Here is a 14539-nt window from a genome sequence, read left to right on the forward strand (position 1 = left end):
CGGTTTTATTCGCGCGCGAATAAGCTCTCGCGAGTCTCGCGTTTTACCGAAACGCGTCGAAGATTGTGATAGCTAAAACCCGGGCGTCGCCGCGCGTCGCGAACGAAAAAAAATAACGCGAATGCAAGTGTTTCGAAAGTTGTACGAGAAGGAGGCCCGGGGCGGCATCGGGCAACAAAGGAGCAACCGTGAGGTGAGTAAATTTAAATTGTTTAATAGTTACATAGTCCCTGATTATTTTTTGAAAGAGTTTTGCAATTTTTATAGAGAAAAAAACATACTTTCAATATCGAAGATACGTTTTTTATCTAAAAATTGCAGAACTCTTTCAAAAAATAATCAGGAACTATATAAACTATTTAAAAGAACCTTAAAACTCTGCTCAAAACTATTGGAACTCGATGTGTAAAAAAATGTAAAGTTGGCACTCCTATTTTTTGAAACTGATTTTCGTTATCGTAATGACCGGAACTATTTCTAAAAATTATCAAGAACTCTTCCTATGGTTCTAAATAACTCAGAACTCTTAACAGAACTATGATAGCATAACATAGGGGTGCCAACTTCACACACCCAAAATTTATTATCGCGGGGAAAGATAAAATTAGAGGATAAATCGCGAGAAAACAGAAAATTGAAAAGAGGGATTAGCAATTCATTGAAACTATAACTATTATTTTCATAAAAAAACAAATAGCTCATTAAATTAATAGCATTATTAATTAGTACAATTTTAATCATTTGATTTGAAATATGACCAATTATTTTCAAAGTTATACATATGTTCCAAATGTAAATAATCTTGCTGGTATGCCGATCAATACTGTACGTTTTACAGACACGCGAACGCAAAGTCACGTGTCACGATTAAACTTTACATGCAAAATAAGTGAAGGAAATGATGTTGCATGTAGTGCACCCATTAATAGCACATAGACACAATTGTTACGTCTTCATAGTGTACATCAAATTTATCAAGTTCTTGATATTTATTCGGTTTTCGAGTCGGTATAATTCTCAGTTCCAACTCATTTCATTATCTCGTCCTTTAGGCTTATCTTTAATACTTATTTTATTTTTTCCGGATTATTCACTTATGCGAATATTTACTGTTATGCACAATATAAACGTTAAGATTGTTCTATGCTATACATGAGGCGGATCTTAAAAGAATCGGTGTCTCTTCGAAGGACGAAGGGGAATGAAGTAATCCTCGTTATGAAACCGGTATGCGTGTACTCGCTGTTCCCACACGTGCACGATCTCTCTGACGTGAATGCTCCAGCGCGTAATTTCTAAATACGTGATTCTATAAATGGAAAAGGATATACTATATATGCATTTCTTGTAGTTTTAACATTGCGATTATTCCCGGATGATGCGGTTTAGAATCGAGAATGCGAAACAAAAATTTCTCAAAATGATTATACTGTATATAAGCATATAATACTGTCTGGCGGTACTTTAATTTATTACGAGTTTCGAGAGTATAAACGTAATTAAGAGTGGACGATGTGCAGAAGAGAGAAACAATTTTGCAGTATAATAGACCGCGACATTTGTTACCGTAGCTTTTGACACATAGTAATATTTTATCGCCAATCTAGTCAATATTTGATACCGTGTAGCTTCCACAAAAGGCTTGATATATCACAACGATTCGCAGAGCAAAGTCTACAACGTGCCAATATCGACACCGGTATTCTACCACGTGTAAAAAAAATACATATAAGTTCGAAATGACAATTTTCGTGACATATTCCCAGTCAACATAATTTTATTCTATATTTTAATATATTTCTTATTATTCGTTTCTTTTTTCATTTATCTTTTCCTGTTAAATTTTTCATAACATATATTTCTTCGAGTTTTTTTTTTTTTTAATTTTCTTTGTTATAAAATAACATATACTAACTGAAATAATAATTATTTAATTGTACAATCAGTTAAACTTTAGCCGGAAATTATTTTTAATGACAAATTTAGTGAATTTCTGAAGGTAATTCAAAACAGGGGGAACAGAAAGAATCAAAATGTCAACCACCAGCCTTCGGCACTACATATATGTACGTATATATTCGGCGAATGACATTACTGTATACGCGTGCAAGCTGTACGGTATACAGCCACCTATACATATGGCGATTGCGCGGCGGGTTTCTGCTAGCGGTGGGTTATGTTCACCTGCCTCGGCGGTCGGGCCCCAAGCGACCGACGCGGGGCCCCGTAACCGGCTCGGCAGCATGTCACCCTCTTGCGCGGGTGACTCTATGCCCGGTTCCCCTTTTACTTCGCAGTCTCGTCACGCCGTCCCTTCCTCCTGTGCCTCCTTCCATCGACTCGGCGCGCGGCCTTAGGGCACATTCACAGCGCCCGGTGACGGCTGACTCTCACCCCGCGATTCTCACGTAATTCCGCGCGTGGTTATCGACTGATAAGGGAAATACCTGAATGCAGGAATCTCAACTCTCGCGACCGAGCCTCTCTCTTTTTCTTTTCGTCTTCGACGAATAAAAATCGGACGAGTAAGTGATAGCGGTTTTTTTATGAATAGACTTTATCGCTGCAACACGTCCCGCAAGATTAATATCCGAGATAGGTTTTAATAAGCTCATTGATCAATTATGATGACACCTGATGAATAGGTAAAACGAGATAATTTCGACAAAAAATGTGTCGATGTGTTAGAATCATTTTTTATAATTGCATCATTCATTTTGTTTTAATTCATCTATAATTGTAAGTAAGTTTTATTAGGATAAAATATATACCGTCAACGAGACGCAAAGAATGAATTAAATACGCCATAAATTATTCAATTAAACATCAAAAGCGCTTCTAAATTACCGCACTAACGTGTTCCGCAAGATTATCATTTTATAAAATTTTAATCATGCGTATATTCAACGCGCAGCGCGGTTATTCCTGCTTCACCGGTTTCACAGAATTCTTACGCAAATATATCTGCGCCTCACAAGTCGCGATAATATATACCGCAAAGTTGACTAGCGCGCGGCCTAGAAAACCTTTAGCTAGAATAGGCATTCAGCCTTTCGTCATCGATACTGATTTATGCGCATTGAAGGACCCCACGATTTGCCTCTTGATACGCTATATATAATTGCGCGACATAGGCGAGCGCGTAGAAAATATACATAGATTTCATAATAAAAAAATATATATATATAAAATTAATATGGAAGATTTTAAATAAATGATGAGTCTATTTTTTACGCTCGTAGAAATTGCGACGAATTTACACAAGTCGTCTTGTATAACTTTACTCGTGTCCAGTATATCAATTTGCGCGTACAAAACAGTTATGGTAGAATTCTGTAATGAATATTTCATTACGCGAGAGAAGAATGTATATTAAAAGCAAAATATTAAAACCGCCGCGCGGTGACACAAGTTATTAATGTAGGTACAACATATACATATACACCTACGATATTACGGAGCTCGCGAAGCGAGTAAAAAATCACACGCGTCTTCTTTTTCGCCCGGGTAAAACCCCGCGGTACTCACCACCACTTTGTGGCGCTCTTTACGTCAACTTGAAAGATCGTGAGTAATCCTGCGCGAGCCTACGCGGACCATTTACGCTGAAACATCGTCCGACGTGTTAAATCTGGTAACCTTCGCGGAGCAGGAGGACGATTTGCGTTACGGAAACAGAGCGGACAATGGAAATCGACGCTCGGAGGAAAAAGCGCGCACGTGGAAAACCTGGAATAAATATCGCGCAGAAGAGTGTCATAAAGAGAGAGCGAGAGAGAGAAAAAGGGACGACAGGCCATTTCGTAGCATCGAGGAACGGCAGAGAGAGACCCGTGACCCCACCTCGTTGTCGTAGCACATCCAATGCACGACCGACGAAGAAGGAAAAGTATTTTCGGCTAGGCCGTCCCTTCTCTCGATGCGCCGGGAAAAGAGAGACATAGAGAGAGAAAGAGAGAAATCCCATAAGCGGAACTCTCGCGGAGAGTGGTCCCGAAGAACAGAAAGGTGGGCATATAGCGAGCAGGTTCTCACGCGAGGTGAAAGAGACAGACGAGAAGGGGAAGATGGCGGCCGCCAAAGTCGCGCTAACCGGTTGGTCCTCCTCTCTAGATTCCTCTAACTTAAGTTCACGATGCCGGTGTGCCTCGACATTGTAAATCCAGTTTAGACTGAATAAACTCAATTTTTTTACAATTTCTACCGCTCGTTATCACGCAATCGCTATTTTCGGGTTGAAAAAAAATAAGTGCGTGAGGTTGATACGGAATTTCCGAAGCTTATTCGCGACTGACTGTTTCAACCGAGGAGGATTTCGCGTTGCAGTGTTTTATCTGTATTTAGAATTTCGGGGATTAAACGACTCATCATGTGTCAACGACCATATTTGCGATTTGGTCGGACTGCGATTGCTCGCACAATACGACGGAAATGTCGCTCGTATATCTATTATACGTACAATTTTGCGTGCCGCATTATTTTTGCAAGGATTTTGCAATGCATTTTCGTTCACGTTATGCACTTTGCCGGCCGAGCGATAAATCTGTCACAGCTGTAAACCGGTATCCCAAAATTTATCGACGTTATCACTCGAATGTAATGCCGAAATTGTGCTGCGTCTACTAAACTGGATATATCCCCCCCCCCCCCCCGTTAAAATACACGCAAATATAAACAGCGGTCTTTCTAGATTTCCACAATCTTCGCGTTGGTCGCACCATCGTGCCTTGGCCCAGTGTCTCGTCCTATGAGAGAATTCTTAATCCAACCAAATATCCCCGGTAAGCGCCGCATCGTCACGGACCGGGTAAAGCCGCTTGCAAAAGCTTTCCTTGCTTTGAGAGAGCGTAACAAAAACCTCGCACAAGAATGAAAGCGCGAGAGATAGGAACGCGAATATGAGATAGAGGAAGATGGAGAAATGAAAAAGAGAGAGGGAGAGAGAGAAATAGAAAGAAGAGATCAGTCTGTAAGCTTGCGTACTTACAGGCGTTGCAGTAGTGGTCCCATTGTGCCATAACGACACAAGTCCCCTGCTTTCCAGTAACCTTTCCCCGATCCCCTTTACAGTCCCTTTTACAGCTACGACGCTCCTCTTTACACACATACACACATACACACAAGTGGCACCAACACCACCGACGGAATCAAGAGACACTAATGTCGACGCCACTGTTAGGCCGATTGGTCGCAAATTTGCGCGCAAAATTCTGTTCATTCGCACCGCGGGATTTCCATTCGTGCAGCTCTCTAGGTGGACGGCGTTGAAGAGAAACAAGCGATCTACGATGATCGGGGAAACTCTAGAAGCCGAGGGCTTTGCCGAGCAGCCATAATGTACTGCGGAGGCACAGAGAGGAATAGGTCAGCAGGAGTCTCTTCAGCACGCTTCTGACCACTCCCTTTTGGTACCTCTCGCTCATCCATCGCACGATCACGCTCGCTTTACACCTACACCGCTCATTCTCCTCACTCGTCTCTCTTCCTCTCTACTTATCCCCCTTGTTCACCTGCATGCGCTTTTTCCCTGCTTTTAATGCCGATAACGGAAGACGTATTGGTTGCTTATCGCCGTACCTAAAAAGCCCTTCTCGCGCAGGTTAAATACGCCCACGATTAATGATCGAATTAATGTAGTAATAATAATTAAAAGCTATTTTATCTCCTCGTATATTTCTGTTTTATATATACGTCGACATTGATTTACGAATTATACATTTTATAGAAATTTTATAATTCAAAATTTTATTTTTTATAAAATTTTTTAAATAATATTTCTAGCTTTTTAAATATTTTTTACAGATATACATACAATATATACATATAAAACAAGTTTTAAGATTTTAGATCGTTTCTCTCTTTAATATACAATAAATGTATGCTTTAATTTAGAAATCTTTTGCATCATAAATAAAATATTCGGAAAATGCATACATGTAGAAGATTATGTAAATCAATAAACGCATAAAATATAAATGCGAGGAGATAGAATAGCTTTTAATTATTATTACTACATTAATTTGATCAGTGCATTCGTGCGTGATTTTACGTGAATTATCAGTTGCATCGTACTTTAATGCGATTGTGATTACAGTTGAATTCATTGTTCTCGATTTCCACTCTGATATTTCTATGCAAATACTTAATCAATTCGTCGTTAAAAACATACTACTTTTTTTCATTCAGTAATGTACTCTATATGCCCAAAGCTATCGAGGAAACTTGATAGTATTTCGACGTCTTTATTAACTAATCTAATCTAATCAGTAATAAAACGAGCGTAAAGTGAAATAGGAAATGTTTGATTTACATTTAAGTTACGTTATCATGTCATGTTTTAGTTTAACACTATTGATATTGTCTCGTTGATGGACACATGTGCAGAATATTTATACAGATTTTAACATTATTATAAATAATATGAATTGTCAAAAAAAATGTATACATTCCAACAATATTTTCTCAATAGACTCTAAAATATATTTAATAATTTATTTCTTTTCTTCGTATAATAATATTAATATTTTGTTTCGTTGTCAATTAAAAAGAGGAAACTGTTATAACATCAAATTTTAAAAAAATAAAAAGAGAATAATTTTTCCTTGAATATAGCAGTTGTTTAATTTAAAATAAAATTTAACATCATTGTATTTATTTTTTCTAAAGGTCTTAAAAGTTAAAAGAACACAAATTGCGCCATAATAATATATATTTCGAAGAGAAAGAGAGAGAAAGAGAGAATATCGAGAAATAAAAGACAAAGATAGCAAAACCAGTTTCATTTCTTAAACGCTTAATTAAGCTGGTCCGAAATAGGCATATGTAAATCCGAATGACACGAGCGAAGCAAGATAGTTGCTACGAGAAGTACGACATTAATATATACACGTATGCGTGCACAACACGTGCGTACGTGAGGTATATATAGGCTGCGAACTGTGTGTCTTTTACCTCTGAATTCGCGCATTTCGATTTATCGTTAACGGCTCTATCGCGTATACGTGGTCTTCAAACCAGTTTCTCCTTTTATCATGGTCACCGCGAGTAATACGCAACCGAGTAGCGGAGTAATTATTGTACCGGCGGTATACTCGTTTGTAGAACAGTTTTAAGCGTTTCCCTTATATTACGCCCAATAAGAACTCGCTCTTTAAAATTGTTGATTCCTATAAATAGTAACGTTTACAAAGAGTATCCTAGATTTTCCGATTCATCCTTTATTTATTAACGTCCTTTATTCTTTCAATTTAGAATCGATTTTTTTTCCTAACAAAAATATCGAGGGGTCGAACTTTTATATAAAAGTCAATTAAGCGATCAAAAAGTTGCGAAAAACTTTTCGATAAGTAATCATTAAAATTGCAAGCGAATAGTAAAACCTTATTTTATTTTTTTATTTAATTTCAAATCGATTTTTTGATGTATCATATATATATTAGCAGAAAAAAGTTATAAATTATATATTACCGCGCATATATATATATATATATATATATATATATATATATATATATTACTGTACTAATCAAAAACTTGTGTATATACCGAGACTTGTATGCATCGCATTTGATCCATAATTCATGATGTTCGCAGTAATATATCACTATGCGATCTAATAATTAGCAGACTCCAAGCAATTGTAGATGCGATACAACATTAATGTACACTGTATGATTAACAGTAGAAGATGATATTGCAAATACATAAATGCAATAAATCGATATATATAAAGTTATATTTTGAATCTTATAAATTTGAATTACTAGCATGAGATAACCAATAATTTTGCAATTATAATTAAATAAATGTATTATATTCAATTATATATAGAAAGTGAGTACATAATAAAATGTCAATTTTTAAACAAATTGACAATAGTTTTGAGAAACTTATATACATAATTTTTTTTACGAGCGGGATTAAAATCTGCTGATTGCAAAGCTATTGTATTAATATTATACTTTTTCAGATAGAGAGAATGATATCAATCAAGTGATTTTGCAAACGTTGCGAACCGAAGAAGCGAATAATTATACGAGGCTCAAGGCACAGGTGTGTTTCAGGCTTCTCATGTTAATCAGACACTGCGCGCTTCGTTCGTGGATATGTGTGTATGTGTACGTATATGTATAGTGATATGCAGCGAAGAAACATGCAAAATAAGTTTCCGCGCGCGCACACACACACACATGTATCCTGCAGTATTTCACGCATCAGAAGTATACTAAAACTTATACGCGAACTGCGCAGTTCTTTTCCTGTTGTCGGATCCTGCGAGCAGGATCACCCGATGAAATAATCATAATTAGGCGCAGCGTGGCGTTACTTAATTCGACTTTTAAAACAGATATCGCATGCGAGTGTGCAAGATTGTAATGAGTACTAACCACGCTAGTGTATCTCGAGTATACTATATTATCGCGATGATGTGTGTTGCATCGTGGTTAATTTCTAACAAATTGTTTTCGCGCTTCATATATTTAATCAGGGAGCTTAATCAGGAAGCTTAACTGCTGTTTGTTTTCATTTTACGAATGCAACAATAACAAATCTATATCAATTTTATAATAAAAATTAAACTGCATATTTTTTAAATATATTATATATTGTTATTTCTAGATATATCTTTCACGCGCATCGGATTAACGAATCGATTGTTTACATCGGTATCATCAGATTATAATGGTTGAGGCAATTCGTGCGTTAAGAAACAATCCGACAATCTTGATGTATCTAGGAACTGTTGGCGATACCTTAAGTATATTCCAGCGTGTATCGCGTAATCTCTCTGTGCCATCGCGACAACCCGCTTAAACTAGGCACCGTGTAGCCGATGTCCGGTACGGCGTACGGACTTGTCTCTCTTTTCCTCTCTTTTGCCTGCTAAAGGAGTGACATCATCAACCACCTATGTTCACCTCGCACCCATCCGGCAGTCCGCGCACGTACTTTCGGCCAAAAGAAACATTAAAACAAAAATATTGTCCGTCTCGAGTTGAACTTATAAATCAACGGCCACCAGCAACGACTAATGACACAATCATCATTCTACATGGTCATCGTTTTGCGCTGCAAGCGAGAATTTCTTTATACTGTTGCCGTTCAAAGACGTATTTATATACACGCTAAGTGTAAATAACCGAATTGTCATTATTATAATTTGGCTTTTGACATATATATCATATATGTATGTATATATATTTAAATATATATTTATTAATAGGATAAAGATCCATCCATTTTTTAAAATCAAATTTTATTAAAATGCAGGCCACGCATGGTTCAATAATTAAAGAAAAATTCAAATAGAAAATCTATTCTGCAAAAGAGAGGAAAAGAGAAAAATACTTGTCTGAGAGCTTTAATATAAAAAAAGAAAATATCTTAAATTGTGTGCTTTGCATTAAGAGAGAACTTGTTTATAATTATTTTAATTAGAGAGCTTGCTTTTGATTCGAGATAAAAAACTATAGTTTTCTATTTCGAATTAATGTATCTTATGGTTCATCATATACAATACTTCTCAGAACTAAAAAAATATATACAGATTCGCTTCAACAATAAAAATATATAAGAACATCAAAAGTTTTTTTATTTGAGATAAACATTTGATTCTTAAAGTTTGTAGCAATAAATAATAATTATCAATTTTAATAATAATAGTTATATTAATTTTTTGTAGTATTAAATAATATTGCAAAAAATAAATATAATTATTATTATTAAAATTTCGTGTCTTAAAGAAATCACACATACATTTTATGTATATATTTCATGATGTTAAATGTATGATAAGAAGATAATGTCAATATTAGCGAAAGAATGTCAAATTGAGATTGCAAGTTAAATTAAAAGTTTGCAAATAGTATACTATATTTCTATACACTATACTTCTTATAATTTCAATAACACCGGCGAATGCCAAAAACTCGCGTCGTCCTGGGGGCCAGCGGCCTTCGCAAAAAGGGCGAAGCATTGCCGTTAGACTCATTTCATTTGCGTGACATTTTTTATTACTATTCTAATTTACGGAGCGGTCGTGAATAAGGTTATTTTTGTACGGCACACCAGGTAGAAAATAAAGCGTACAGGTGACGCAATTGCCCTTTTGACCTTGCTCCAAAAATATATCTACACCTTCGCACGAACTGTATGGTATACCTTTGTATACGCCGTCACACTTCTTTAATTGAGCAAGATTCTGTTATACTTCGAAAAGCAGAGGTCTAAATTTTTTTTTGTTATACCTAAGGTCATCCTCTCTCTTTACAATGTAATAATCTTTGCTATTCTTTAAAAAATAGCAGTGCAAATTTATAGCCCGAAGAGATAAGTATTATATTTATTAGTGAATACTTGTCTCGTTATTCTGAATTATTTGCAGTATTATATTTGTCTTCACAATGTTTTTAAAGCTACTTTACATGTTTCGTTGCAGTCAGTAATAGACGCTATGATTAAAGCGAACATAAATTTTCCGACATATCTAAAAGCCAAAAAAGATATATGTTTATACTGTATTTCAAAACTTTGACAGAAATCACGCGTGCCGCTATCCGACGGTAACTTATGTGGAATATTCTATATATGTAAGATTTTCTTATCTTCTAAATTCAATGTATAAAAAAAATCCATATTAATTATATTTTTCTTAATCTATTGCCATAATAGTATTTTAAAAGACAAGAGACTTGTAATTTAAATTTTTTATCAATTTTTTTTATTTTATATCATATTTTCAATATAGTATTGCGGGAATAATATCAATATTTTTAACAAGTAAAATATATTGCAAATTGCAATATTATATGCGATATAAGATATCTGTTGACGATGTATATAAATAATTCAGCACAAGTAATAAAAGAAAATTAAAGAAATCAGTATTTCCTGATATTTGATTTAAAAATATCGATCAAAATATTGTAATTTTTCAAATTGCAATAAAACATTCTCTTTGTAATTGCGTGAATTAATACGCGAATTAATTCTGTAAAATGTATAAAAGGATTAAATATTCTTTTCTGTAAAATATCAAGCTAATAGTATATACATATGTTTATTATAATTTTATCGTAGGGCTAGCTGACGTGACACAACTTTAGACGTTTTAAATTATCAAATAATGATAAGAAAATCTCAATTATTAATGCACCGAAATGAATAATATGTCGATTGGAAATTTAAGAGCAAAAAAATATTCTTATCGCTTTTCGATAAGAATATTTTTTGCCCTTAAACTTTCGAACAATAAATTATTCATTTCGGCGCATTAATTAATCCCTAGAAACGCAACACTTGAATAAAAAAAAGGAACATTCGTCGATTCATAGGGACTTCCGTTCGACTACGAATTACAGATAAGAAACTCGGCCATGCGCCGTTCTTTTTTTCCGAGGACGATTCAAGACCTGGTGGGCTCTTTTATCATCCAAGGTTTGTTAAGTTTCGGGCGACACTTATCTTCAGGCCGCGGGCACTCGGCCGGCACTTTGGGGGTTGCGAAACCGAGAAAGGGCGATCGCGGACCACGAGTAGAGACACGACAAAAGGGGGGTTTCTTCGGTCGAAGAGGAAGGGTCGCTAAGGTGTCGCGCAGTTGGAAGAGGGATGGAAGACCCGGGAGGCGGGCAAGAACGCAAGAGGGCAAGAGGCATCGGATGACATCGCGACGCCCGAGGCTCCCTGAGCAAGTTCTCGAAAGTGTCGGCTAAACTGATATGAGAAATGGTCGCTTCGTGCTGCCCGTAGGGGATGAAGGAACCCGGCTATACCTATTCGTTATACGGTCGGGGAACGCTCGAGCGCCTCGAGTGTTCGTAAACCCCTTCATCCGATACAAGGACAAGCGATTCGCGGCTCTACATACTTCTGCCGATATCAGGAAGAATCGTCGTCTAGTGAATTTCGAATACATACGTTCAAGTTATTGCAAATGTTTTCGAGTGTATTAGAAAATATTCAAGTATTATATATTTTTTTAATGTATCTAATTTGGAAAAAATGATTAAATTGAGCAATATTTAGGATACAAAAAATATCCCCCTTTATCTAACAATAACATAAAAAATTTTACGATAATATAATCAAAAGATGAGACTGATGAGAGAAAAAATTACTAGCGTTAAGATTCAGCTTTTGATACATTTATAGCAAAATAAATTCTTCAGATTTCATCTTCTAAAAAATTGCAATTTTACGCTAATTCTAATATAGCATGTTTCAAAGATTTTTTTTATAAATACTTTATCTATTTAAACTTTATTTTGTATACTACATTGCATGCGCAAATGCACAATTCAGATTGAAATCACATCGATCTGCAAAAATTTAATTAAATGGTTAAAAAAAAGAAATAAATAGTTTATTCGGAAACAGAAAAATAGAAAAAAATATGATATTCACTAATATATTTTTATGCTATTACTAACGATAAGATTCATTGTTATTTACGTGTGTATGATTGTAAGCGCTTATAAATCTTATTCACAAGTTTCTTAACGTCGCGCTATTCAGCATAAATGTTTAACATATCTAACCAAACGTCAGTTTGATATCTTTCTGTAACGGAGTATTGCGCATAGATAGGCTTGGGGGTGCGCTTGGTAAGAGGAAGATGACGCATGAGAAAGTCTAAAGGGTTGTCCTGGTGGGGGCAAAGGAACGCTTATCACCGCCTGCAGCCGCGCCGACCGTCGGATCCTTATTTATGGCCTCCGTCAGGCATCGTTACGGTATACACTACCTATTTTACCCTCAGGTTCCACGATACTAAACTCACTTTATTTTCGGACAGATACCTCTTTCCCCCCTCTGGGAAAATCGAAAACGCCTACTAAGCGTAGTAGGTAAAGAGGAAGAAAGAGAGAGAAAGAGAATGTCGAGAAGATCAAAATAACTTTTTAGAAATGGCAATCGTCATTTCTAAAAAGTTATTTCGATCCTCACATTCTTAACTCTCTCATCCTTTCTCACTTAAACTTTCAGCAGATAAAGAAATTCTTTTAAATACTCTATTTTTTACAATGTTTACAACAGTTTAGTTTAAATGAAGAGATTATATGAAAGGATTGGCAAAGATTATATATGAAAAGAAATGAACTCGTAAACTTGATTCAATGATTAGTAACAATCTGGCACGCGTCCTAATCGTTAGTAATGACGTGTAAATAAATGTTTCTTTAAATATTATTCTCCACGAATTATATCGCTCTTAATTACGGTTTATATATTTATGAAACCATTCATTTAGCCTGCGTTATAAAGTGTTATAAAAAGATATCACCATTATTACAATCTCTCGTTGAAATATTGCAATTGATACCATTTAAAATACATTGTCAAAGCTCGTAGCTTATGCGTCTAACAAGGTTAACAACAAACAAGTATTCAAATAACATGATAAATCGTAGCATACATTGTAACATCTATAAATACATACAGGCCCGAAAGAGAGAAGACAAATTACTAATAATACATTTATTAGTGAATAAAGAAATTTCGAAACATACTCGCACACGAGTATAAATAATTCTCATCACGATTCATCTGTCAAAATGTACGATATATAAACATTTCATATATGTATATATAAAAACGAGTGTTTATATCATAGAATAATGAATGAAACGGCATATATCCATAGACATAACATGTATAGAAAGATTTTACTCGGTATATCGTGATTTTAATCCAATTAAAAATTAAAACAAAGCGATCTAAAGAAAGTTCTCTCGTTATAGCAGCTCTAACTGACGGAGCATGTGCGCTGCTTGACGTTTTGGCGGGAGACCGATCTGAGAGCACAGTTCTGGCAGCTTTGGCTTTTGACAGAATATATTTCTCGGCCGGGTGTTAAACGAACGTATATGAACGTATACGAGAACGTATCGCCGTGACAGCGGGTTACAATTACATTATGACGAGACTTACCGTAGCGGCCGGCCGATGCGGGATCAACGATAGCGGAGTAGTCGTCTTTGCGGAAGGTTAGTCCGCGCACGTTCCTTCCAGCTCATGATAGCGCCTACGTCGAGCCCGTTCTCTCAAATTGAGTCCAGTCCTCCATCCAGCTTACCCTCGATCGCGACGAGGCGCCTACAGGTCCGTCAGTCTTCTCCCGAGCTTTTTTACGTGTTTCTCGTACGGACGTGCGTCCAGCGAGGCGAGCGAGATCCTCGGATCGGCGCCAAAAACTGATCTCGTGGCCAACTTTACGCCGTTGATTACGATAGGCGAGTCTTCGCCCGATAGACTTTACCTCCGATCGTAAGTCCGCCGAACGGAAGGACGGGGACGTCCTTGCACGGGATTGTATGTGTGTCGCGGGGATAGGCCTCGTCCACCTCCTCGCGCGGAGGTCTTCGCGGAGGTTTCGCCTTGTCGACGTCGACTCTCTGAGACTCTCGGGGACGCTCTTTCACCGGCCAAAGCAAACTTGTTGGATGGCAATACGTGAGTTAAATGTTCACCGCGGATGGTTTACGGCCCGATAGTCCCTGCCTCGTACCGCCACGCGGCGCTGCCTTCGTGTTCTCTC

At 36.5% G+C, this 14539-nt stretch overlaps 1 protein-coding gene across 4 annotated transcripts in view; it reads right to left on the reverse strand.

Moving 5' to 3' along the window:
• Positions 1–14539, reverse strand: part of Antp (homeotic protein antennapedia) — a 244257-nt gene that overhangs the window by 87492 nt on the left and 142226 nt on the right. The window contains exon 1 of one of the 4 annotated variants that reach the window (XM_083048199.1): positions 13933–14455. The exons of the other annotated variants lie outside the window; for them this stretch is intronic. The gene's annotated coding sequence lies outside the window, so the exon portion shown is untranslated. Of the gene's footprint in view, positions 1–13932; positions 14456–14539 lie in introns of those variants that run through there. 4 annotated transcript variants of the gene reach the window in all.

Source organism: Prenolepis imparis, unplaced genomic scaffold (genome assembly GCF_030444845.1).
Source record: "Prenolepis imparis isolate NDT839.2.m4 unplaced genomic scaffold, iyPreImpa1.0 SCAF_10, whole genome shotgun sequence".
Taxonomy (NCBI): domain Eukaryota; kingdom Metazoa; phylum Arthropoda; class Insecta; order Hymenoptera; family Formicidae; genus Prenolepis; species Prenolepis imparis.